Source organism: Equus przewalskii, chromosome 21 (assembly GCF_037783145.1).
Source record: "Equus przewalskii isolate Varuska chromosome 21, EquPr2, whole genome shotgun sequence".
In the NCBI taxonomy this organism is placed as follows: Eukaryota; Metazoa; Chordata; class Mammalia; order Perissodactyla; family Equidae; genus Equus; species Equus przewalskii.
This window is the reverse complement of record NC_091851.1, coordinates 20757302-20782955: the sequence shown is the minus strand read 5'-3', so window position 1 is coordinate 20782955 and position 25654 is coordinate 20757302. Positions and strand designations below refer to the sequence as shown.

Genomic DNA, 25654 nt, shown 5'->3' with positions numbered 1-25654 from the left:
GTGCATCTTCTGGGCGTTGGGAGGGCACTAGGAAGCATTGGGGAAGGGGAGAGAGGTGACCCGCAGCTCCTTGCCTGTCATCTCTACTCGGCTCTATAGAATCATTTGGGGAAGACTAACAATCCAAACTCAGGAGACCTGGAGGGTTTGCCAGTGACCCCCCCCCACCACCACCACCACCACTACCACCATGCGACCTTGAAAAAGCCCCTTCCCTGCTTTGAACCTACTCCACATCTGTAAACTGAAGTGGCGACTGTAAGGTTGATTAGGCATTTGATTTGTGACGTTGACTGAACTAAGCACCTTATAGACTTTCGGTCCCATTTTACAGATGAGAAAGCTGAGGCCTTAAGAAGCAGAGCTGGTAACAGAGCTGGCAAGGAGCAGAGCAGGATTTGAATCCACGTTTCCCTTGCTCCTGAGCGCCTGCTGTCGACACATCCTGTGCCTCCAAGGCCTGCGGGGGGGGGGGGGGGGGGTGGGGGGGGTGGAGGGGGAGGGGCGCGGGGGGGATTTCAAGAGAGATGGCTGAGAAAAGCGTTGGAAAGGGGCAACGGAGCCCTTTCTGCGTGCCAGGCGCGCACCCCTCAAGGAAGCTGCTTCCCCCTGGAGATGGCCTTGTGACATTCTTGCGCCCGGGTCGGACAGGTGAGGAGCGGGCTGGGACCCGGGGCCTGGAGCCGCCGCTGCCCGGCTCCTCCCGCGCCGCGCGGCGGGTGTCCGAGGCCGGGGTGCCCGGGTGGCTGCGCCCTGCTCCCGCGCTTCCGTAAACAGTCCAGAGGAGTCGGCAGAAGCGCGCGCGGCCCAGACGGCCGTTTCTGCCGGCCAGGGAGGGGGCGGTCTGCAGGCTCGGTGGGCAGCGCCCCCGCCCCACCGGCCGATCCCCCACCCCGCTCCCTTCCCTGCCCGAGGAGCGGCGCACAGCTGCGGGGCGCGGGAGCGCATGGCTGCACCCCCAAACGGGTCCTTCCAGCAGACGGAGTTCCTGTTTTCATGCAAATGCCTTTGTTCGCGCATTGGGGACCGACAGGACGGAACCGCAGCTGACGCGGACTGCGGGCCGCTTTTCCACCGCCGCTTCTGTGGGGCCTTGAAAGACGAATGCGCTGGGGACAAAAACGCCGGCGCCGCGGAAACCGGCGGGAGCGGCGCTCCGATCGCGTCTCTGAGCCCGCCTGGGAGAGCGCCCTGCGCCGCGGGGCGGGGCTGGTCCCTGAAGGCCCTCGCTCCTGGCCACTCCACCCCTGCCTCAGTTTCCCCATCTGCACAGGGAGGTGTTGTATATAAGAGCTCAGCGCAGTGCTAGGTCCTTGTTGGAATTCGTTTATCCAAGCACTGTGGGAGGCAGCGGGGAGCAGGGCAGGCAAGGAGACCGCTGTGGGAAGTTTGCATTTGAGAGAGAGAAGGAAGACAATAAACAGTAAGGAAATAGACAAGATAATTTCAAATAACAACAAGTGTTAATATAATAGCAAGCAGAAATATACTGCTTGTGCCAGGCTCTGTTCTAAATGCTATAAATATGTGTGTTAGCTCCTCTAATCTCACAACAAACCTACGAGATAGATAAATTATCACCCCCTTCACAAAAGGGAAAATGGAGGTTGAATCATCAATTCAAGGAAAATGAGAAGTTGAATAATATATTCAGGGAAATACAGGTTGAACAATTTACTCAAGCGTCCAGTAGATGGTGGAGACCAAATTTGGACTCAAACAGTTGGCCTCTTTATTTTTTTCTTTCAGATTGGTCCTGAGCTAACATCTGTTGCCAATCTTCTTTTATTTCTTCTTCTCCCCAAGGCCCCCCAGTACATAGTTGTATATTCTAGTTGTAGGTCCTTCTGGCTCTACTGTGTGGGACACCACCTGCCTCAGCATGGCCTGATGAGCTGTGCATAGCTTGAAACCCAGGATTCGAATGGGCGAAACACTGGGCCAAGGGGCCAGCCAGACAGTTGGCCTCTCAGTCACTCCATTCTACCACTTTCGGCTGTGCTAGGAAGGAGGTAAAATGGTGACATTGTAAAGAGAGCAGTGGGGCTAGAGGACAGCTGTTTTCAAAAGGGTGTCAGGGAGCATCTCTATGTCACGGGGCCCTCTAAGCTGAGGCCCGAATGAGGAGAGGATCCAGCCATGCAAAGAGCTGAGAGCTCCAGGCAGAGGGACAGTAGGGGCAAGGGCCCTGGGGTGAGGTGAAAGGAATAGACTCTGTTTTTCATAAACATAAGGAAGGGCAAGGGGGCTGGAGCTGAGTGAGCAACAGCAGGCAGTGGGAAAGGAGATGGCAGATGGCCAGAGGCCGGTGGAACGGGCTTGGCAGGCGTTGGAAAGGAGCTGGGATTTTATTCCAGGTGTGATGAGAAGTCATGGTGCTGTAATGGCCACAGAAGGTGTTGCGTGGGTGAACAGGTTGGACTAGATGGCGGAGGCCCTTCCTGCTCTGCCAGGCGTGGGTTGGAGGAGGAAGTGGATCACTCAGGTCTGAAACACGCCCCCTCCCACCTGATCTCCTGGCCTCTAGGAGATTCAGGCCGACATTCACCAAGTCCCCAGACCTTGGTACCCAGCACAAACTTGGAGATGTCAGATCAGCTCAGCCCTCATCTTACAGACAGGGGTGAGACTGAGGCTCAGACGGAAGGAATGGGTCCCCGCGTTTCAGGGGTCAGGGATGGCGTCTGCTTCATTCACTGATGTACGCCCCACTCAAACCCAGGCAAGGGGGGCCCTACTCTGGTCCTCGTGTTTTAAAGGGCCTCCCTCTGGCCCTCCTCCAGCTGTACATTTCAGGGCCGAGGTAACATACCCACCCAAGCCTGTGCCCCCTTTCTAGACATACTCCCGTCTCCCAGGATCCCTGAGATCCCTGCCCCCAGGTCCCAATGGACCCTGGCCCTGTGCAGGCCTCTTTCCAGTTTGTTCTCTGGAGGCAGAACACTAGGCCCAGGGTTTAGCCAAAGGGCAGTGCGGAGCATGGGGCGGGGAAGGGAGCATGGACCGGCAGCCTGGGGTGTCTACACACCTGCATGTGAGGTCTGCACAGTGTGAGGCGGAGATGGCATGAGAAGGGAGGGGAGCAGGCTGGAGGGCCAGGGGATGGGGCCAGCTCCCCCCTGCCCTCTGCGTTTCAGTGCAGATGTCTGACGAGCATCCGATTTCCAAGTTGAACGCGGCCTTCCAGGTCGTTATGAAGTTATATTCATGGAGGGGAAGGATAGGGCATTTTTAAAACAGTGTATCACCTTGATATATAACGTTTACATACTTAGATTTTGAGGGTGAGTGGGGCCCAGCCTCCAGCAGTATCAGGAGTGGGTCTAGCCTAGCACACCAAAGATACTCACTATTTATCAAAGAGATGGATTAATCTCATTTAACTTAATCCTCACACAGATTGTACAAGGGAAATAGCATCGTCTGCGTTTTATTGATGAGGAAACTAAGGCTTGGAGAGATTTCGTGACTGGCCCAATTCATCACGTTAGAAAGTAGCAGAGCTGAGCCTCCAGCCCTGATACGTCTGACTCCAAAATCCATTGCAATTGGCTCAGGAGAAGCTCACACCCATCGCGAATACGTCAAATCTACTCTGACTGCCGGAGCGTGTCACTCGTTGGTCTAAAGCATGTTTATATTACATGAAAAATGCCTTCTCTTCCTGGTTCTTCCTTTGTCCTCTCAGGCCCTTTAGGAGGTCACAGGGCAGGAGCTAATGCTCCACTTAACAATTATGGGGAAACTGAGGCCGTGAGCAGTAGCCTGAGGCATCATCAAGGCTTAAACACACAGGGTTTCCTTTTCTTGGGTAATACGAAATCTGGAGCTGGCCAGACCAGGGCTGGTGTAGCTGTTGCACCATACTCAGCAAACAGCTTCTGCTTTATGGTCTGTCCGGGTTATTTATTGCTGCTTAACAAACTACCCCAAAACACCATTTCATTATTTTCTACAGTTTTGTGGGTCAGAAATTTGGGCAGGGCTCAGCTGGGTGATCCTTCTGATCCATGGGCATCAGCCAGTCACTTGGTCGTATTCAGTTGATGGTTGGGCTCGTCTGGAGGGTCAAGATGGTTTTACCAGGATTCCTGGGGCTTTGGTGGGGAAACCTGAAATGCTGAGCTAGCTGGGTTCCTCCCCCTTTCCATGTGGTCTCAGGGCCTCTCCAGGTGGTCTCTCCAGCAGAGTGGTTTGACATTTTTCCATGGCAGCTCATGAATCCAAGAGGCCACGGCAGAAGCTACCAGTGCTCTTAAGGGCTGGGCCTTGAATTGGCAGAGTATCATTTCTGCTATACTCTGTTGACCCGAGAAGTCACAGGCCAGCCCAAATTCAGATTCCCAAATAGCCTCTTCCTCTCGAAGGAAGGACAGCCAAAGAATCAGCAGCTATCTTTAATTCACCACACGGTCCAAGATGGCTGCTTGAGATCCAGTCATCACATCTCAAATTCCCCCTGGCAAAGAAGAAGAGAGGAATAAGATGTATACCCTCTCTTTTAAGACATTTTCTAGAAGTCTCACAAAACATTTCTCATTGGCAAGAACTCACATGGCCATACTGAGGATGTGGAAGGGAAGCTGGGAACCGTAATCCTCATTCCAGGCTGCCATATGCCGAACTGAAAATTATGGATTCTATTGACTAAGAAAGAAAGAGAGAGTGGATATTGAGGAACAGCTAGAAATCTGTTCCACTGTTGAATTTTTTGCTTCCAACAGCCAAACACATTCCTAATGGACATTTCGTTTGCAATCTTGCCCCTCCTAATACATCCTCCACACTGTCACCAAAATAATCTTTCCTTCTTAATTATTCTTTTATGTTCCTAAAAGGTAAGTCTTTTCTTCATTCCCATGCCAACAGCAAGTGTCTGCAGTTTTTTGTGCGGAGGCCATGGGATTTGAATGCCTGAAACAATAATAGCATCCGCCACACACCAGGCACTGCGCCAAGCGCTATACGGACATGTCTTACTCAAGCCTCACAGTAACCCCATGAGATAGGATCACGCATGAGGAAGCAGCAGCTCAGAGAAGTTAAGTGACTTACCCCAGGCCACACAGTGAGTAGGGGCAAGGTGGAGATTCAAATCCTTATCTGTCAGATTCCAGGCATGTGCTGAGGCACCCACACATGTGAAGCCCAGGGACCGCTGACTGGTAACCACCCTGGAGCATGGGCAAGGCTCCTGCTTGGAGTGGGAGTGTCAGCAGAGGCAAATGAGAGCCCCGAGCCTGCAGACGCCCCTCGTCCCCGCGGTCCTCTGGCCAGGCAGCCCGCACCAAGCCCAGCCTCAGGCAGGCCTGGTTCAAGAAATCAAACTGGCACCAGGGCTTCACATCATTCTGTTCCCTTTACGCCCTGAAGGAGCCCCAGCCCATGAGCAGGAGACTCCACAGAACTGGCTGCAGGGCCAAGCGGCAGTCAGGGAACAGGCTGAGTTGAATGAAGCGCCTCCCAGCTCTGAGGTTCTGACCCCAGCTTCTTCTTGCCTTGACTTCACCCCGTTGGAGAACATACCGTGGCTCCCAGATCCCCTCGGGTTCAGTTTTACCCTGCCAAGGGGCTAGACGAGGGAAAGGGACAGCAAACCTGGGTTCACATCCTGGTCCCATCCTTTTGGTGAGTCTCCGTTCCCGCATCTGTCAAATGCGAGGAATACCCCTGCTCTGCTAGCTTATCCGGGTGTCGGGTGTCGAGGACCACACAGGACAAGGGGGAGGAACGGGCTTTGCAGACCAGGGCTGGTGCAGCATGCAGAACCCACTTCAGCAGACTGCCTGTAGGGACTAGGCATTCATCCCCTCGGAGGGCAGGGAGAGCTGGAGGGGCGGGGGACGGAGGGGCTGCACCTGCCGGGGGCTCCTGCCAACAGCCTCACGGAGGAAGTGGCCCAGAGCGGGCATTTACACATAGGCGCCTGTCGGGGGCACAGTGATTCAGAGCCATGGTTCTGGAGCCAGACAGACATGTGTTTGAATCCCGGCTCCACTCCTTACTAGCTGAGGGGCCCTTGGACAAGTCATGTAACTTCTCTGTACCTCTGTTTCACATATATAAGAGGGACTGAAAAGGGAACCCATCTCATTGGGATTTTGTGAAGAATTGAATGAGAGCGTGCCTTTAAAGCACCAAGCTTAGCGCAGATGAACTGTCCAACCGGTGATAATGACAACAGTAATTAACTTTTTTTGAGCTCTAATTAAATACTGTGCTATAAGTGTTTCATTGATCGGATTACATGCTCCTCACCCCAACCCGAGATGTAGTTGACAGATTGTTCTCCACTTATAGATGTAGAGATGGAGGTACAGTTAGGTTGAATAAGCTGCCCGAGGCTACAGTAAGTGGTGGAGGCTGGTTTTGAACCCAAACCCAAGCTGTCTGACCCAGAGTCCACCTTAATCAATATTCCATGCTGTTATAATTACTGTTGCCACTACTGTTGTGGACCTTATACTCTGGACCCATAGCACCTCCACCGCTGCCTCAACAGCTGATTGGAGCAGAAGTCACCTGACCCAAAGGCTGCCCACAGCAGGTGATAGAGCCTGATGCAAAGCTCCACCCAGCAGGGCTGAGCGCAATTAGCTAAACCAATCAGCACCAATCCGGGCTCCCATTTGTCTTGAATTGCAGGGAGAGTTGGGACAATGCATAAAAGCTGAAAGACCCAACAAGATCAGATAATGCAAAGACAGTGTTGCAGTGCAGGGGCAATGAGTGAGCCAAAACCTCAGGAGAGAAAGGGGAGCAGAGAGGAAGAGGTGGTGCTGCCGAGGGGCCGTGAACTAGCTCAGTTCCTGGAGCACTGGGTCCTGGATGAGTCCTCAGGGGCTAAACCACATCCTGTGAGGCGTGGTCGAGACTCCAGCCTTCCAATCCCCGCAAGTTGCTTTACAACAACTCCCATGGCTCAGGTTAACCTGAGAGTTTCCGCTCTTTCAACCAAACTGAGGCTAGCTCAGCCTTCACCTTTAACCTCCGGGTACATGCTAAGAATCGGAAGAGGCGAATGGAGAGGACGAGTATGGACATCCCTCCATGAACCCCCAGGCCTGACGCTGGCCCAAGGAGGCCCCGAGAAAGAGCCCGGCCCAGTTCCTGCTACACCAGAACCCCAGGTCAGTCCTTGGTCCAATTCTCCACCTACGATCGTGCCCTTATGTTCAGCACTCCAGACTCCTATGTCCAGCAGATGACTCGACATCTGCATTCTGTGTTGTCCAGGCATCTCAGATCTAACTTGTCCAAAACAGAACTCCCAACCACCCCTCCAAAACACACCCCTCCCGCGGGATTTCCATTTCAGGAAATGCCAACCCCACAATTCTATTGCTGAGATCAAACACCTTGGCGTCATCCCTGTTCTCCCTGTCTCATACGCCAACATTCTTTCATCAGCAAATCCCGTTGCCTCCACCTTCCAACCGTATCCGTAAACTGACCGCTCCTGACCCTGCCTGGTCTGAGCTGCCATCCTCTGTCACCTGGGATGACTGCACCACACTTCTGTTCTGTCCTTGCCTTCTACGAGTGCTCTGTGCTCAGCAGCCAGGGAGCTCCCATTAAAACGCAAGCCAGATCTTTTGATCTTCTTGTTAAGAACCCACCGATTGTTCCTCTTCTCACTCAGGAAGGCAAAGGTCTTTACAAAGGCCTTCATGGTCTTCCATGTCTAGACTCACCAGTTTCCCCTACAGACCCTCCTCCCTGACCTCACCTGCCAGCCCTGTCCCCCACTCTCCTCTGCTCCTGTCACACGAGATGCTTGCTGTTCCTGGAGGGAGCACTCCCACCCCCGGGCCTTTGCATGTACTGTTCCCTCTGCCTGGGGTGCTCCTCCCACATGACTCCTCCCTCACCTTCTTGGCTCACCTCAGCAGAGAGGCCTCCTCTGGGCACCTTATTAACAATTGCTGCCCACGCTAGTCTTACTTCCCCAGCTTCATTTTCCTCTGTAGCCCTTGATGTGCTCTGACCTGCTCTGCATCTTGCTTGCTCTTTACTGTCCGGCCCCTGCACTGGAGCTCAGCTGCATGGGGGGAAGCATCTTCAGCCGTGGTATTACCTCTGTGTCCCCATGGCCTGGAACACAATGTCCAGCACGGAGTAGGTACTCAGTGAATCTCTGCCAGATGGACAAAGAAGCACCCATAAGAGGACTTCCCGGAGACATCCCAGCCCAGCTACCACCCTCGGGGGGATCCTAGCCTGGTCCCCCCACTTCCTTGACCCTTTTAGGGGTCAGCCCTAAGGCCCTGTCCCCAAATATGAGAACCGAGGAGGAATTTGTCCAAATAGGTGGGGATTTCTTTTTAAATATATCTTTTTTCCCCTTAACACAAAAGTCCTTGTGTCGCAGTGTTGGCTCTTCTGTCAAAGCCTGTCCCAGCCTGAGAGCTTGGCACTGGGCTCTGTGTTCCCGCCAAGGAGCCGCTGTCACAGAATCACTGTGAGCAGGGCCAGCTTGACAGGAGGTTCCAGGAAGCTGGGGCGCATCACCTCCCTGGGCACACACCTCAAACCCTCCCCACAGGAAGGACTCAGTGGATAACTGGTGAGGCTGCTAATAGATAATGGGGCATTGCGCTGTTCTCTCCACTTTTCTGTGTTCTGAAAATTTTCTTTAAAAAACAAAGAGGATGTTTTTTCTCTGAAGTTCCTTCTCTGCCACACACCCCCAGAGGACTTCCTAGTGCCCTCCCACCACCACCCATCCCACAACTTCTCTCTCCCGTCCGCTCTGGTTTGAGGAGAGAGCAGTTCAGCTCTGCTTACCAGCTGCCTCTTGCCACACTAGAGTCATCTGGGGACACTTAAAAACCTTTGATGCCCAGCTGGCCCCCCTACTCCCCAAGATGTGGAACCAAATGGTCTGGTGTAGGGGTGCCAGGCACTGACTGCTGATAAAGGCTCCCCAGGTAACTCTGGCACTTTCCAGAGTTGAGCAACCGTCTTGTCATCCCTCATTCTCTGCCGCACCCAGAGGCCTCCTATTCACAGGGTGTCCTTGGAAGGCGGGATAGCAACAGCTTTTGTTACCTGAGCCCCATCCTTGGGGTCCCGCCACAACTGCCTAAGGAACTTGAAGAGTTCCTTCCTCCAAACCCAGACAGCTGCCTCCTTCCCCACGGGGTGCCTGGTGGACAACATTCTTTCCCGCACCTTAAGACATGTGAGTTCCCTGTCACCATTTGGAAAGTGCAGAGAAGCTGACCCCAGCCCCACTTCAGGCCCGGGACCAGGAATTCATGAACAGAAAGGATCCATTGTCTCAGAATCACTTGAAGGGAACAGCTAAAAGATACATTCAAAGGGCCCTGATGATAATGAGTATGCTAATGTGATTTCCATTGGGTGCCCGTGCTACCTCCAAAAGCGATGTCTGACCTTCCTCATGGATTCAAAGCTCCCATTGAAGTCAACGGGGGATTTGGGTTAAAATAACATCAAAGTTGTCACTTAAATGGATGAAACTGGGGAGTTGTGAAAGAAGGGGGAGTTTCACACTGGCCCTGACACTGCTGACCTTGAGGGGGAGACGCAGGCCCTGGTGGGCTGTGAGTGGAGCTTCTGGCCAAGCAGCTGGTGCCTTTGGGTGCACTGAGCCAGCAAGTGTCAACTGGGGGTCTCTTTTACATGATGCATGAGCTCTGGAGGCCCGGGTTCAAATCCCAGCTCCCCACTCACTAGCCAGATGACCTTGGCGAGACAAATCCTTTATCTGATTGAGCCTCAGTTTCCTCATCTGTAAGATGGCATGGATGAGACCTACCTTGCAGAGTTGCCTCCTGGGTTAAAGAAGCATGTACGTGGGAGGAGCCAGGAGCTCTCCACCCTCCCACTGGGATCTGAGGCACAGCTGGGTGGAGAGCCCCAGGTTCCCATCTCCCAGCCCTACCCCCCTCCACTCGGCATATACTCGTGAAGTGCTTCCTGGGTGCCAGGAGCTGTTTGGGTGCTGAGGATTTGGCTGTGAGCAAAACAGCTGAAATCTGCTCCCAGTGGAGCTGCCATTCTAGTCGGGGAGACAGACAGCAAACACACGAACAGACAAACCGTCCGTAAATGGTGTAAGTGCGGTGGAGAAGGAAAAGAAGTCCTTGATGAAAGGGGTGGAGCTTTAGACTCAGACAGACTCGAATTCAAATCCCAGGCACCCCTCACCGGCTGGGTAACCCCTGGGAAAGTGATTTTATCTCCCTGACACTCTTCTCCTACATTCAATGGAATCCATTGATCATTCATCCGCCCATTGAACAAATATTTATAGAGTTCTGTCTTGTGTCAAGCATTCTTTTGAGCGCTGGGGAGGCCGCAATGAATAAACAGACAAAAGTCCTTGCCCTTGGGAGCCTGAACTCTAGTGGAGAGAGACAAATGCTCAACAAATATACACGTATCGAGGGATGAAGGAAAATAAAGCCAGGCGAGGGGTAGAGAATGATGGAGAAAGGTGCTATTCATAAGGTGATCGGTGGAGGCCTCTCTGAGGAGGTGACACAATGGGAGCCCTGAAGACGTGGGGAGTTAGCCTTGTGGGCATCTGGAGGAAGGGTATTTCCAGCCAGAGGAGAAAGCAAGAGCAAAGGCCCTGAGGTCAGCCTGTGCATGGCTGTTGGGAGGTTTAGAGAACCAGAGACAAGGTACGGGATGCACCTGGCATGGCACCTGGCTCAATAGACAGTAGTTATTATCTGTACCCCTTTCATGAAAAAATGGGGGCATGCGTCATTTTCCACTATCACAAAAGCTCTTGAGGGCTCTGTGGATTGACAACTTTTTTATTCCCTTTTCTTGTTTTCTGAGTGAGAACCAGCAAGTCAAACTCCCCAGCCCACCTGCCAGCCTGCCCTCTCTGTCTCCAGTCCGAAACCAACAGGAATGTTTGACGTGTGGCAGTGGCCCTGGGGGCAGGGGGGTGTGTAATGAATGATGGTCATTAAATAATAATGGCAGCATCTTGAATTTCTTTCCTCTCCACAGCCTCACAAATTAGATGCCCTGGAAACGCTGTGCCTGTCACCAAGATGCACCTCCATCTGGGGTGGAAGGCAACATCTGCTAAACAGCTGTATCTAGTTTAAGAGCCGCTACTTAATGAAATTACTCAGCTCTGGTTGGGGCGGGCAGGGCTGAACAGGAAGGGGCAGGCCCAGTTGCAAGCATATATTCCACCTCTCCCCAAGTCGACCCCAACTCCTCTCCCTCAGTGTCACTCCACATGCCTGTTGATCCCGCCAACCTGGACATCTACGCATTTCCAGGCTCTGCCGTGCTCGCCCATGCTACCTTCTTGCCTTTGCTCAAGCTGTCCCCCTGCCAAGAACATTCTCCTCCTGGCCGTCCAACTCCTCTGTGTCCTTCAAAAGGCCCAACTCAAACATCAACACCTCCTCCGGGGTCCTTCTCCAGCTCCCCAGGCTCAGTGAACTACCCCCACGAGCTCTCGCAGTACATTGTGCATTCCTTGACTGGAACATTCAGACCATTACATGGCAATGTCATGTACCCTGCCATTTTGTGAGCTCCTTATGGTTGGTTGCTGTGTTTAATTCATCTTTGTAATTCCAGAATTGTGCCAGAGTCCCAATAGACACTTAATAAGTGTGTGGTTAGTCATGGGTGGGTAGATGCATGGATGAAGGGATGGAAGGATAGAAGGAAGGCGGGCGGGGGGGGGGGAGGAGAAAGAAAGGACAGATGAACAAATGGATCCATTGCCACCATCTAAATCCAAGCCCCCATCATTTCTCACTGGGACAAATACCACAGTCCCTTACTGGTCTTCCAGCTTCCACTCTTTCCTCCAGTAGTCCATTCTACTCAGAGAACTCAGGAATCCTCTACATAAGGAATTACATTCTATTACTCCTCTGTTTAAAACCAGAAGCTTCCACATTCTTAACCTTAGCCTACAGATCTCTATAGGATGCAGCCCCTTCCTGTCCTTCTTACCTCATCTCATTTTCCTACACTCCAGCTGCTTAGGGAACCAGCCAAGCTCGCTCTCTCACCTCAGGACCTTTGAATCTTCTGTTCCCCCTGCCTGGGACTCGCTTCCCCTGGCTGTCTGTGAAGCTGTCATCTTCTTCATCTTCAGGTCCAGCTCCAGTGCCACCTCCTCAGAGAGGCCTTTCTTTATCCTTCCAGTTCAAATATCCACCATCTTGATGTCCGAAGGCAAAGAGAGTCTGATCCAGCCAGCTAGGGCTTTGGCTGCTGAAATCCAGCCGGCTCCCCAGAGCATCAGCCTCACCTGGTAAAGACTTCCCCCAAGGGCTAGCCACAAGCCGCCCCTTCCCCGGAGGGGGGCTCACTCCTCCTTCCCGTCAACTGAAGATCCTTCGTGAATGGGCTTGTCTGGAACTGCTGCAATTAAACCATCAGAGCAACACTGGACCATTTGTTTACTATGGCGCTTAGAGCTGGAATGGCTTGTTGTTTTGACAGTTTCTATTTTCAGCTCCATTTCCTAGGGGTAGCAGGGAGAGGGTAGGCAATGAATCCTGGTCTATTCAAGTAAAAAGATGCTTCAGTGAATCCTAGAATTTCAGAGTTACTGAATTCTGGAATCATTGTCTTGGAATGTGAGAGCAGTAAAAATATGCAATTTTAGTTATGGGTTCCTAGATTCATGGGAGCCTAGAATCTTACACAACAGAAAATAGAATCTTAGTGTCAAACGAGTTTAGGCTCAAAGTTTTAGACTGATAGAACCTTAAGAGATTCTCTCACTTGGTTGAGTTCTCTGCTCCAATACCACCTTCTCGAGAAACCGTCTCTGATGACCTTATCTACCATGTCCCCCACACCCACCCCCACATGCTGTCATTTTCTACTGTTTTATTCTGGTTCATTTTTCTTCGGAGCCCTGATCACCACCTGACATCTGATATATTTCTCTGCTTATTTGCTTGTTATGTGTCTCCCCCACACAGTGGGTTGAGGTCAGCAACTCCGTTTTGTTCACTGCTTAAAAAGTGCTTATAACAATGCCTGGCATGTCATAAAGACTTTTTAAAAATGTCCATTCATCCAACACATATTTATTGAGTACCCACTTCGCGTTGGCTTGTCTGAGGATGGGAGGTAGGTCTCGTTTTGTACGGCAAGTCCAGTCGGTAGTAAACACCCAGAGGCTGTGCTGAGAAGGATTCTCTGGGCTCATCCAAGCTCTGTGGGGGAGGGCGATCGATTAGCAATGTCTGGCATGGGCCCAGCAATGCCGAGAGGTAGGCATCTGCTCCGGTCTCTGATCTGACTTAACTAAGCTGAGGTCCAGAGCGGGAGGGGAGAACCCCAGGGTGGCCAGCCTGGGGGTGCTGTAGCCAGGATCAGAACCCTCTGCTGTCTGTGTCTCTGCTCTCCAGCCTCCCCTCCCAGCACTGGCTCCTGAGCCTGAGTCCCTCTCTCGGGCACAGGTTTAATGTCTTCCCCCACCCCCAGCCTTTCAGCTTTCCCTCCTCCCAGGCCTTCCCAGGAGTAAGTGGCTGCTGGAGTCCCTGGCCCTGAACCCCAGCCTGGGAACCCAATTCTGGAACACGGCCTGAACGCACAAACCAGTTATTTTTAAAAATCCAAAAAGAAAAGGAAGAAAGAGAAAACTCACTGCCTGGGTCTGTGCACCAGCCTGGCTCAGAGAATAGAGACTTGAAAGGAACAAAGGGTTTCCTCAAACACGGCAGATCAAGGGCTTGGCTTGTGTGGAAACCAGTAACCGACCACCGCGCTTTGTGACAGATCCCTCAGAAGGCAGCGGCCTCTGTTCCTGCCGCAGTTTGGTTGGGGGGAGTACGGGGGGGGGGGGGGCAGGGGACACCCTCCCCACCCCCACCGCCAGTCAGGCTGCTTACAATCATAGACTGTTAGACCTCCGAGGCCCTAACAGAGCCTGCAGTCTGATACCCTCTCCATCAGAGGGGCAGGCAGAGCCCTGGAGGGCTCAGGGTCACTCAAGGAGCCACAGGCCAGTGGACTTCCCTCTTGACCAGGTCCCCTTACTCCTGGGGTGGAGACGGGTTAGGTCCACCCTTACCCCTTGTGCCCACCACAGCTGCCTGAGAAAGCCTTCTCGGGAACTCTCCCAGCCATAAGAACTTCCTGTTCCCTTCCTCCTTCAAATTTCCCCTTTCAAGGTGCCTGTAGGGTGTGGGTTTTACGCCCAGATCTCCAGGGTCGGCGCTGATCAGTTCTGAGATCACAGGATTGTCGTTGAGCCCTATACTCCAGGATGGACGAAGTCAATTGATTCATGTGAGGTGGAGCAGATCCCATCCCCAGGCGCTGTGCCAGGCCCCTCACAGGTGGCGCCTCATTCTGGCAGCGTAACGACCCTATGATGTAGGTCTCATTATGCCCCTTTTTCAGATGAGAAAACCAAGGATGCAAAGGCTGAATAACGTGCCTAAAACGCACGGCAGTGATTGGCAGAACTGACGCTTGAACTCGGGTCCACCTGATGCCTAAGCCAGGCTCCTGTTAACCTCTCCCCTCTGCCCCCCACCTCTCCCCTATGTGTCAAAGGTCAGCCATGCTTAACCTGAGTCGTGAGACTGGGGCAGGAGCCCGAGGGGCCAGGCTGGGAAACAGGAGCTTCCCTCCCTTGGACACCATCCTGCACACGAGTCACACATTGGTCCCTAGCACAAGTCAGCCTTCAGCCCGATGGTGGCAGGGACCCCTCTGGTCACCCAGAGTGTCACTGTCTCGCTGTATCTCTCTCCCATGGCTCTTTGCTACCCCACCTGTCAGTCTGTTGTCGGCATGGTTTTCCACCTCTGGCTCCCTGTGGCCTCCTCTCACCCTCCCCATTTCGCCATTCCCGTCTTCCCTTCCTCTCTCGCCATCTCTGTGCTACCTTCTCTGTCCATGCTCTAAGTCGCCTTTAATCCTCGAGCTCTAGCTGTGTCTCTCTTTCTCCCCAGCACGTCTCTGTGTTTCTGTACATCTGACTCTTTCTCCCCAGAGCTGTTTCTCTCTTGCTCTAACTCACTCTTCTCTCCGTCTCTGCTGTCTCTCACACTCCCTGTCTCTCCTGCTGCCTCTCCCTCCCCCTACTTCTCTCCGTCTCTCTGTCTCTCTCTCTCCAGCCTTCCTCACCTTCCCTCTCCCCGCCCCTCCTGAGCTTGCTCCTTCTCTCTCACAGCCCCACAATGACACATAATATTCCAGCAAATCCCAGCTTAGCTGTGGGGGGCCAGGAGGGACTGGTCAGGGCTGCTCCAAAAGGCGGATTTGGGGAGGTGGGGGTGCCATGTTAAAGAGAATGAGCCAGCCTCCTCCTCGTCTTCCTCGGAAATCACTGGTCGCTTTCCTGGGAGGCAGATGAGAAAGTCCCTGAATAGGGATTTAAAGCTCTAAGCTCTGATTCCTTCTTTTTAATATTTATAAAGAGAGAAAGGGGATAATTTCAGGAAGATCATTTCAAGGCGAAAACCCACATATTTTCAATAGAATTATTCCAAAAGCCCCTTTCCGGCTCATTGGAGTGTATGATTTCCTAAGTTACAGACGCGAGGTCTGGTTTCCAAGTTCCCTAAAATGACGCAGCTGAGTGAGGGCCAGAAAGGAAGTGTGAGATGAGAAGCCACGGACGGCAACAAAGAGAAGACTGGGCCACATGGGGGCCAAGGGGATAGCTGTGGCCAGCGGCCGTGCCCCGTCCTCCTCTCTTCTGCCTGTGTGCCTCAACAAACCAGCCGAACTCGGGCCATAACCACTGTCAAATACCCGCCCCCCCCATCCTGAGACCCCGAAGTCCAGACCTACAGAGCCAGCTGCCCATGCAGAGGGCTCACAGGCTGCTCAAACATGGGGTGTCCAGAGCTGCCGACCCCATCTTCCGCCCCAAACCTCTTCCATCCTTGGCCTTCGTCTCAGCCATCAGGTTGCCCGAGCTGGCAATCTGGGAGTTGACCTTGGGTCTTCCCTCACCCCTGCCACTTCTAGAAGATTCTACCACCTCATCTGCAGTCTCTCTCCCTCCACACTCTCATGGCCCAAGGTTGGGCCTCAGCATCGCTGGCCTAGATCCCTCCCAGCAGGGACTGGGGCCTCTGGCCTCTGGCGCACAAAGCTCAGCTCTAACGATGGTCCTCCCTTCCTCAGAAACAGTCACAGCTCTGCATCACTTCCAGGTGAGGACCAGACCCCTCTAGCCCAGCATCCGTAACCTAGCAACTGTATGTCCTTGTACTCGTCTGCCCATCACAAACACTCCACTGTGGCCAAAATGAGCCACTCTCTTTGCTGCCTACCCAAAAGGAAAGAAAAACAGTTTTCTACCTCTGAACCCTGGCCGAGGCTCCGCCCTTCTCCTGGGATGCCACCCTGCCATCTTGGCATGCACAGCTCCAACCCTACCTCAAGGTCCAGCTCAGATGCCTCCTATCTGTGAGGCATGGACGTAATTGCTCATTGTCCTTCTTTCCATAGGTTCTTTCCCTCTCTCTGACCCATGACATTTCACTAGAACATGAGATGGGCTGCAGGGCCTGAGAGCACCTGAGCTCTGTGGCTAAGACAGAGGGAACAAGAAAAAGGGATCACATCCTCTGACATTCTCCCAAACTGGACCAAGCTGGATTCTGTGGTTCTGCTGGGTGCGTAAAATTGTTAGCAGGATCCCCTGCTAATCATTGCAGTCATCACAGTAATTAGCAAAGCCGTTGCAAAGACCAGTTATTGAGCACTTACTATGAGCCGGGCACCTGCTAAGTGCTTTGCACACATTATCTCACATAGTTCACCATAATCCAACCTTGAGGGGACTGTTATCACCATAGTGGTATAGATGAGGAAACTGAGGCTCAGAGAGAGGTGGCGGCCCACGCACTATCACACTGTGCGTCAGAAGGCCAGGACTCTGGCCAGGCCAGCCCGACTCTGGAATCTTAGTGTCTAACCTCAGACACACTGAGAATGCTGACACCATGCTATCAGCAGGAACTGAGCGACACGCTCCCTGACTCATCCTCACTGAAGGGGACTGACTCACTGTGAGGCCATGGTCACGTCCCCTCTCTTGGGCTCCAGCTTCCCCATCTTCTCAGTGGTCCAGTTCCCTTTTAAAAAATATGGACCTTTCAGATGCCAGTTTTGCAAACCCCAGGGGCACAGTTTTTGTCTTTTTTTCCCCGGAGAAGGGCACAGCTGGGAGAGACAGAGCACAGATCTTCAAAAGAAGTCCACGGGGGCAAAAGCACACCCCCATTTCCCTGGCCCCAGACTTGACTTGACTTGGCCTGGGCTATCCCCAGGTCCACTTCTGAAAGCCCTCAGGGCTGCTGCCAGGCTGTTCCCACAAAACTCTCAGCCTCACTGTGATTCCTGCCAATTAGCCTCTAATTCCCAGACTCTGGCTTCCTCTCTCACCAGGGCATCTACACCGGCCTCCTCACTGGTCTCCACTCTAGGCCTTATCTGCACAGCAGCCTTGTCATTTCAAACAAAAATCACAGGGTCTCTTTAGTTCTTAAAAGCCTCCATGGGTTCTCATCACAGTCAGAATAAAGCCCAAACAGCTCGTCCTGGCCTCCGGATCCTGTTTGCTCCGGTCCCCAGGCCTCCCCAGTCTCCAGCCACATCAGCCTTCCAACAAGGCCAAGGACAAACCAGGTTCTTTTCCACCTTGGGGCCTTTGTTCTTGCTCTTTTCTCAGTTCCTTTCCTGGCGTCTTTCTTCTCCTCCTTCAGTTCAAACATCGTCCCTTTCCCAAGTCCTTTCCCAATCCTGATTATCCATAGTTGCTTCTGCCCTGCGCTCATTGTGCAGTTAGACATTCGACTATTTCTTTGTGTTGTCCATCAGAGGAAGCAAAATGGCAGATTAGGAAAGCCCAAGTTCTTATTCCTTCCACAGAAGCATCAAAAAACAAACAAACAAAAAATCCCCAAATCCAAGGAATGGGCTGAACTATTTTAGCAGCTCTGCAAAACAGTCAAGAGTTTACAGCAACCAAGTGAGCACCCAGTCGAGAAAAGGCCACCTTCAAAACAGTAGGAAAAGTTTTGTGGCAATTTTACTGGCCCCTTTCCCATCTTCTTCCTGGCACAGCAGTTGTCTTAGTGGAGGAGGCAGCAGTCCATTCCCAGGTCCCTCCCTCCAATTAGAGGTTCCAAGCAGACCTTACTTGCATCATTCTAACCTGTCTGAGGGCTGCCTGAAGGACTGCCCCCTGTTTCACCTAAGTTGGATCTCAGGTGGGGAGAAGCAGCAGGCACCGTTCATGACAGCTGAAAGGAGACCATAGACCCATAGATACGTGGGGCAAAATACCATGGGTGGACACATACAATAGGCTGTCTATGGTCCCAAGGAGAATCTGGGGTGCTGGGATGACACTCTTAAGGAAATTAAGGCATTCAAAAGCGGCTGTGTATATGGGGGGAATTGAGAAAGCCACAAGCAGCGTCAACCAAGATGTGTGCTCAGAAAAGACCTGAGAAGACCTTAAGCTTTCACCTTGATGGAGGACCATTCCAGGAGAAAGCCAGTCTGCAAAGACAGGGAAAGATGGCTGTTTATTCAAAGGTTCAATTTTCAACAAATAAATCACAAGAAAGAAACAGAAAACATGGCTTATTCAAAGGAACAAAATTAATTGACAGAAATGACCCCTGAGGAAACCCAGACATTGGATTTATTGCATGAAAACTTTAAAACAACTGTCTTAAATATGCTCAAAGAGCTGAAGGAAAACACAAACAAAGAACTAAAGGAAACTAGGGAAATGATATATAAACAAAATGAGAATATCAACAAAGAGATAGAAATTATAAAAAGGAAACAAACAGAAATTCTGGAACTAAAAAAATAGAATAACAGAAACGAAAAATTCACTAGAGAGGCTCAATAACAGGCTAGAGCAGACTGAAGAAAGAATCAGTGAACTTGAAGACAGGACAATTGAAATTACAGAGTCTGAAGAGCAGAGAGAAAAAAAGAATGAAGAAAAGCAAATAGAGCCTAAAGGACTTGTGGGGAAGTATCAAAAGGAGTCCCATATGTATTTTGGGAGTCCCAGAAGAGAGGAAAGAGAGAAAGGGGCAGAGAGATTACTTGAAGAAATAATAGCTAAAACTACCCAAATTTGATGAAATACATATATTTACAAATTTAAGAAGCTGAATGAACTCCAAGTAAGATAAACTCCAACTGACCCACACTGAGTTGCATTATAATCAAACTATCAAAAGCCAAAGAGAGAATCTTGAAAGCAGCAAGAGAGAAGCAACTCATCATGTACAAGGGATCCTCAAATGATTATTAGCCAAGAAAGAAAAAAGAATTTCAACCAAAACTTCTCTATCCAGAAAAACTATCCTTCAAAAATGAAGGAGAAATTAAGACAATTCAAGATAAACAACAGTTGAGGGAGTTCATGACCACTAGTCCTGCCCTATAAGAAATGCTAAAAGAAGTCCTTTAGGTTGAAACAAAAAGATGCTAGATGGTAACTCAAAAACTATATGAAGAAATAAAGATCTCTGGTACAGGCAAATACACGGCAAATATAAAGTTAAAGGTTATTGTAATTTTGGTTTGTAATTCTACTTTTTATTTTTTATAAGATTTAAAAGACAAATGAATAAAAAACTATAAATCTATGTTAGTAGGTACACAATGCATAAAGACATAATTTGCGACATCAATAACATAAAGTGGGAGAAGGGGTAGAGATATATAAGAGTAGAATTTCACCTCAAATGCAACTGTTATAACTTTATGATATTATATAATTCCCATAATAACCATTAAACTCTATATTTTTATAGATATTTTTAATTACCTATAGAACATATTTCTATCGATGTCCTAAATATCTATAGAATATACACAAAAGGAAATGAGAAGGGAATCAAAACATGTCACTATGAAAAAGCAACTAAACACAAAAGATGGCAGTAATGGAGGAAATGAGGGACAAAAATACCATAAGACAAACAGAAAACAAATCATAAAATGGAAAAAGTAAGTTCTTCCTTATCAGTAATTTCTTTAAATGTAAATAGATTAACCTCTCCAATTAAAAAGCACAAACTGACAGATTGGATTAAAAAAACCATATCCAACTATATGCTGTCTACAAAAGACTCATTTTAGCTCCAAAGACACAAATAGGTTGAAAGTGGAAGGATAGAAAAAGATATTCTACGCAAATAGTAACCAAAAGAGATGGGGTGAATATACTCATATCAGACAAAATAGACTTTAAACCAAACACTGTTACAAGAGACAAAGAAGGACTTTGTATACTGATAAAAGTGTCAATTAATAAAATTTAACAATAATAAACATATATGCACAAAACGGCAGAGCTCTAATGCATTGTCCATCCTACTCCCTTGAATGTTAGCTCCACGGGAGCAAGAACTGGATCTGTCTTGCTCGCTGCTTTGCTCCAGTGCCAGGCTCTGTGCATACCTCACATTTGCTCAGTTCCCACTGTCCTCAGAGGTGACCACGTGGAATACAGACAGGTAAGATCTGGGAATTGTCACGAAGCCTCAGGCAGGGGCACTGGTCACTGACCATCCTCAGCTCTCCCAACTGCCCACCTCCAGGAGTTTGGGATCCTTTCTTTACCATCCCTGAGCCAATCATGAAGATGGGAATGAAGGTGCTTAGGAACTGTGGGTAACTCAAGTCTCTCCAGCCAAACACGCCCAGGAGCCAAGGGCTTGTGGCTGCGCATCAGGGAATCCAAGGGCCCAAGGGAGGCTGCGTCACAGGAGGTCATCTGGTCTGACTGGCTTGTGTTATTTATGAGGACACGGAGGCCCAGAGAGGGCAGGGAGCAGCCAAAGGTCATACAGCAAGTTAATGGCAGAGCTGGCATTCAGACTCAGTTCTGGTGACTGCACATCACATGCTCTTCTGTAAGTTTTCCCAGGGAGTGCCCATCACGGGCAATTCCTCTAAGTTATCCCCTCCCGTTTCACTTTCCCTTCCAGTTTTTCTTTTCCTCTCCACTTCCGCATGATGCTCTTTGCTCTCCACACAAGGCCGCTTATGGCCTTTTCTGGCTTTAAGAGTTATATCATCTTATTTGACCCTCACAATGGCGCTGTGAAAAAGTACCTTTTTAAGCCACATTTGACTGCTAAGATAACAGAAGCCCTGAGATAGGAAGAGGTCAGCCGGTGAAGCAATGTGGGGTAGAAGCTTGCCCAGCCTCTTTACCCCAGCTCTCAAGGCCCCGTCTGCCTTATCAGATGCTCTTGCAGGTATTAAGAGATTTGTTTTGGTAAAAAGCATCATGCTCACTGCCAGTTTCCTTGGAAGGCCTCTTCTAAGCACAGGGACTCCTGGCTCCCTTTCTTCTATGGATTTCCTCTTTCATCTCAGGATGCCCATGGGGTATGGATGTTCTTCTCCAAACTGGAGCGTGCAGGGGGGCTGCGGCCCAGACCAGGGTGGAGTTACAGGCAAGGGTGTGGGGTGTGCCCAGGTCTGTGCAACCTCAACCCCGACAAGCTCAGTGCACTTGCCCTTGATGGTTGATGAGCTAAATGCTTTGCAGATATTATCTCAAGTTTATGCCCACCATGCCCAATAAGGTCAAAACCTCGCCCTATTTTGCAGTTAAGGACACAGGTTCAGAAGGGGAAGTGGCTTGCGCAGGAGTTCTTGTGGTCATTAGCTGGTCTATGGGACCGTGCTCGTAACCCCTTCACTGTCTTAGATCGTGGACCACTGGGGTCTGTGGCTAGGGGTGCGTGAAAACCCTCAAGATGTGCGGAGCAATCAGAGCATGAGTGAGCATGGGGATTTTCCCAGGTCAACTTGGCATCACTTGTTTTTTCTTCTCGGGAGTAAGGAGCAGTGAGGGTTGGGGTTGACGAGGCCCGGGATATTTTTGCTCAAACCGCCTGTTCGAGGCCCACATCAGAAAGGGCCTGATCCACATGGGGAAGGGGGCAGAACTTTGAGATGGTGGGGGTCTGACCAGGACCCAGGATTGCGGAGGAGGGCTCAGAACTCGGTAGGCCCCGCTTCAGTCCGCGGTGGGGATCCCAGGACTGTTGTCACCCATGGGGGTTGGAGAAGGCTGGGGGGATATGGGGGAGCAAGGAGTGTTCCTGGGGATTGGCATGGGTCCCTGGTTCCTCACCAGTTTGGGGAAGGGGCCCTCGTGCCTTTTGGGAGGCAATGAGCAGTTGTCTAGAGTTTCTCTCACCCTGGCTGGTCACTTGTTTCTCTTACTTTTCCTGTCAGTAAGGAAGCTGTTTACTCCCAGAAAGTCATTCATTCGCGATAAGATCAACCTCATTGTTAACGAGCATCCTCACTTCCTGCCTGGGAGGAGGCAAAGGGCGAGATTCCAGCGCTCAGAGCCCCATAAACAGCCAGCGTGAGAGAGGCTCTGGAGACCACAAGGGCCAACAGCCCTTGTCGTAAATGAGGAAACTGAGGCTCCAGGAGAGGAAGAGTTGGGCAGAGAGTCAGAACCCAAATCCAGCCCTCCCCAGATTCCCGGGCCAAGAGTCGCTCTGCACCCCATCAAAGCACCCCGCAATTCCATGAGCTAGCTTTTGATTTTAAGATTCAACATGCCATCCTAAGAAAACATGCTAACGGAACATTCCAACTCAATATTTTAATGCAATACTCTGATATACTGTTATAACATTCGAATGCGAATACATACACCATTCTGACACAGTGTTATAGTTAATATTCTAATGCAACATTTTAGCACAGTTCAACCCACGCTCTAACACTCTAAAGCAACATACTATTCTAACACATAACATTACATAACGTCTTGCTGCAATATTATAAGACATTGTAGCACAACATTTCTAATCTAAGCTACTGAGACCGTATGATATTTCTGTATTATCTGGACACAATCCTAACGCAACACTCTGATGTAACTTGCTAAGTTATTACTCTAATACTTAGGACTTTGATTTCTAAGCCTCTAAATTCCGCTGTTCAAGGTGACACTGAGAGCCCCAGTCATGCTGACCAGCGCTCGTGGCCTAGTTACAGACCAGGCCACCTCCCCCCACATCTGGCCATGCCCAGCCTGTTTCTTGTCGGGGAAGCCAGAGCACATCCCAGCTCGGGGGACCCCGGGGCCTAGGTCAGACAGACTCAGCTGCCCAGCCTCGTCGGGGTACATCTTCCGCAAGGCTCGGGGCGGGGCTCCGTCATCTCTGATGGCTGCCCCTCCCTCCCCTTCTCCTCCACGCCTCGAGCTTCTATGGGCTGGGGTGGGATGGGGGGTGACGAGGGGGAAAGAGGAAGAGGCTGGTCCTGAGGTTCTGATCCCATTTTGAGCACACCAGGACAGCTGAGGACAATCCCAATATTTGGATCAGGCTTTTCTTGCCACCTCCTACATGGGTAACTAGGGCCAGGGCAAAGAGGATCTGCCAGGAAGATAGAGCCTGGAAGGAGGAAGAGAGTCAGGACCTCGAAGCAGCATTAACGGCTTCAGGCCTGGGGGAACCAGGCTGCTGGAGCTTAAGGACCCACGAGAGCAATAGTTTCAGGACTTCTCTTGGCCAAAGAGCCATCTGTTCATCTAGAATCTTACCCCGGCTGCTCCCCACGCCCGCACCCACCCTAGCTTTCCCATGATTCATTCCCTCACTTTCTTTGGGTCCCTTCTGCTCCAATGTCACCGCTCTGAGCAGCCCTTCTGACCAAGCTGTCTTCAACAGCACCCCCATCTCGCGAGGCCTCTTTCCTGCGAAGCTCTCCTTCACAGTATGTACTGTACACATTTGAGAGATTTGTTCATTCTTCTCCCCTGTCAAATCTGGGGTTCTCCAAGCAGCCCTGTGCAGTAGGCTCACCTGGGGAGCTGTTTAAAGTCCCGATACCCAGCTGCAGCCCAGTTGAATCAGGATCCCGCGGCGGGGCCCACGGATCAGGAATTTTTAAAGCTCACCAAGTGATTTCAATGTGCAGCCGAAGGCTGAGAGCCCCTGAGCTAGAACATCAGCCCCGGGGAGCCAGGATCTCTTCTGTCTTGTTTAATGTTGTCTGAGGAATAGTAGGTACTCAATAAATATTTGTTGAATGAATAAACACATTCAAGAAAATATTTACATTAAAAATTTTTCCACATAGCAAAAAACTGTAACAGTACAAAAAGTTTCCTAATGAAACTTGAATTTCCTCCTTCCCTAGGCTGAGTTAGTCTTAACAGGCAAGGCAGCATTAACCCACCAAAAGAAAAAAAAGGAAAGCAAAGGGCACAGCATGTGCAAAGGCCCTGAGGTTTGACTCAGCACTAGTCTCTGGCTCTCTCAATATTTCTGCCTTGGAGATTATTTTACCATCTCAGGATCTACCAGCCCCTGCCACTCAGAACTCTGCCAGTGCCCTTCTAGAATGCCTCAACTCCCCAGTAGTTCAGATTCTCCAAATTTCCTTTAAACCTCAGTTTCTTCTTCAGCCAATGGGGATGACTATTCTGCCTCCTGGAAGTGAGAGGTGTTCTGAGCATACAATGAGATAATAGATGTAAAGTGATATATAAACTCTAAAGTGCTGTGCATCCTAATGACTGAGCGCCCTCTCTGTGCCAGGCATGTGCCTTGTTTTTCCGAGATGCCATCTCATTGAATCTACACAACAGCTGGAGGTGAACTCTTATTGTGCCATTTTGCAGATGAGGAAGCAGAAGCTCAGAGAGGTGGGGTGACTTGCCCAAGGGGCCAAACCCAGGAAGTCTTTTCATCTCCAGAGGCTGCGGAAGCCCCAAGGCCTCTGGACCCCATGAGCCCCAGGTCTGCAGGATTCGAGAATTCCTGCTCCATGAGTACAGGTGGCCAGGACAGGGCAGACAGTCTGGTTTCATGATTTATTTCACTTCCACCCAATTGTTTGTCAAAGGGCGGGGTGGGGGCGGCTGGTGGCTAGGAGCCTGGCTGCCCGGTCACGGGGTGGACTTGTCTGACCGCCAGCCAATCCGGGCTGCTGGAGCTGGCGTTGGAAAGGCCCTGGCCCCATCTTGCCAGGACATTCTATCTTTGTCCCCGGATACAAAAGAGGCCTTGTCCTGATGGAGCAGCGCTTACTCCACATGCTCCCGACCGCCCCAGCCCCTCTGCCTCGAGAAAGGCCCACTTTGTCGAGTCAAAAGACTAACTTGTTTCTTTTTTATCAAAACGTGTTGACTGACCTGGTTGATTTATCTTGGGAAAGTGGTGGGCGAGGGAGGGGAGTGAGGTGACAGAAACCAACAGAATCCAGAAGGCTGTGTCGTCCAGCCTGACTCAGAGGTAGGCACCCAGCCCTTGTCTGAGACAGAGGGATAGCTGCACACCAAATGGGATCTCAGGCAGTCAGGACAGTCCCCCAACCTCACTAGTGGCAGAGATTCCACCGTTAACTATTCATTTCTTTGGCTTCAACCTTTTGTGGCAGCTAAAAATAAAAGCTTCTTTGAATGGGAGTGCTCTGTGATCACACCTGAGTGTGAATTCGTTTTCCTGAGAATAGGGGTGAGTCAGTAGCAAGAGAGAGCACACAGCAGAAAGGGAGCCTCTAGGAGCCCAGAGGGAGGCCAATGAGAAAAGAGGAGGGTACCACTTACAGATAAAATGGGATTAAGTGAGTGAGGAAACATAGACTTTTTCTTTGTTAATTTTCCCCCAAGATCGGTTCTTCTCTTTCCACA

At 50.8% G+C, this 25654-nt stretch overlaps 2 long non-coding RNA genes across 3 annotated transcripts in view; one reads left to right on the top strand and one right to left on the bottom strand.

Moving 5' to 3' along the window:
• Positions 1 to 495: 495 nt before the first annotated feature.
• Positions 496 to 3661, top strand: LOC139078184 (uncharacterized). Its single transcript, XR_011531024.1, has 2 exons — positions 496 to 651; positions 3400 to 3661. It is a non-coding gene; the product is annotated as an uncharacterized lncRNA (long non-coding RNA).
• LOC103567297 (uncharacterized) overlaps positions 3404 to 25654 on the bottom strand; it is a 48599-nt gene continuing 26348 nt past the window's right edge. The window contains exons 2-5 of one of the 2 annotated variants that reach the window (XR_011531026.1): positions 13074 to 13187; positions 12027 to 12381; positions 4555 to 4647; positions 3404 to 4459 (exon numbers count right to left, since the gene is read on the bottom strand). This is a non-coding gene — a long non-coding RNA (uncharacterized lncRNA). Of the gene's footprint in view, positions 4460 to 4554; positions 4648 to 12026; positions 12485 to 13073; positions 13188 to 25654 lie in introns of those variants that run through there. The other variant, XR_011531025.1, reaches the window with a different exon arrangement.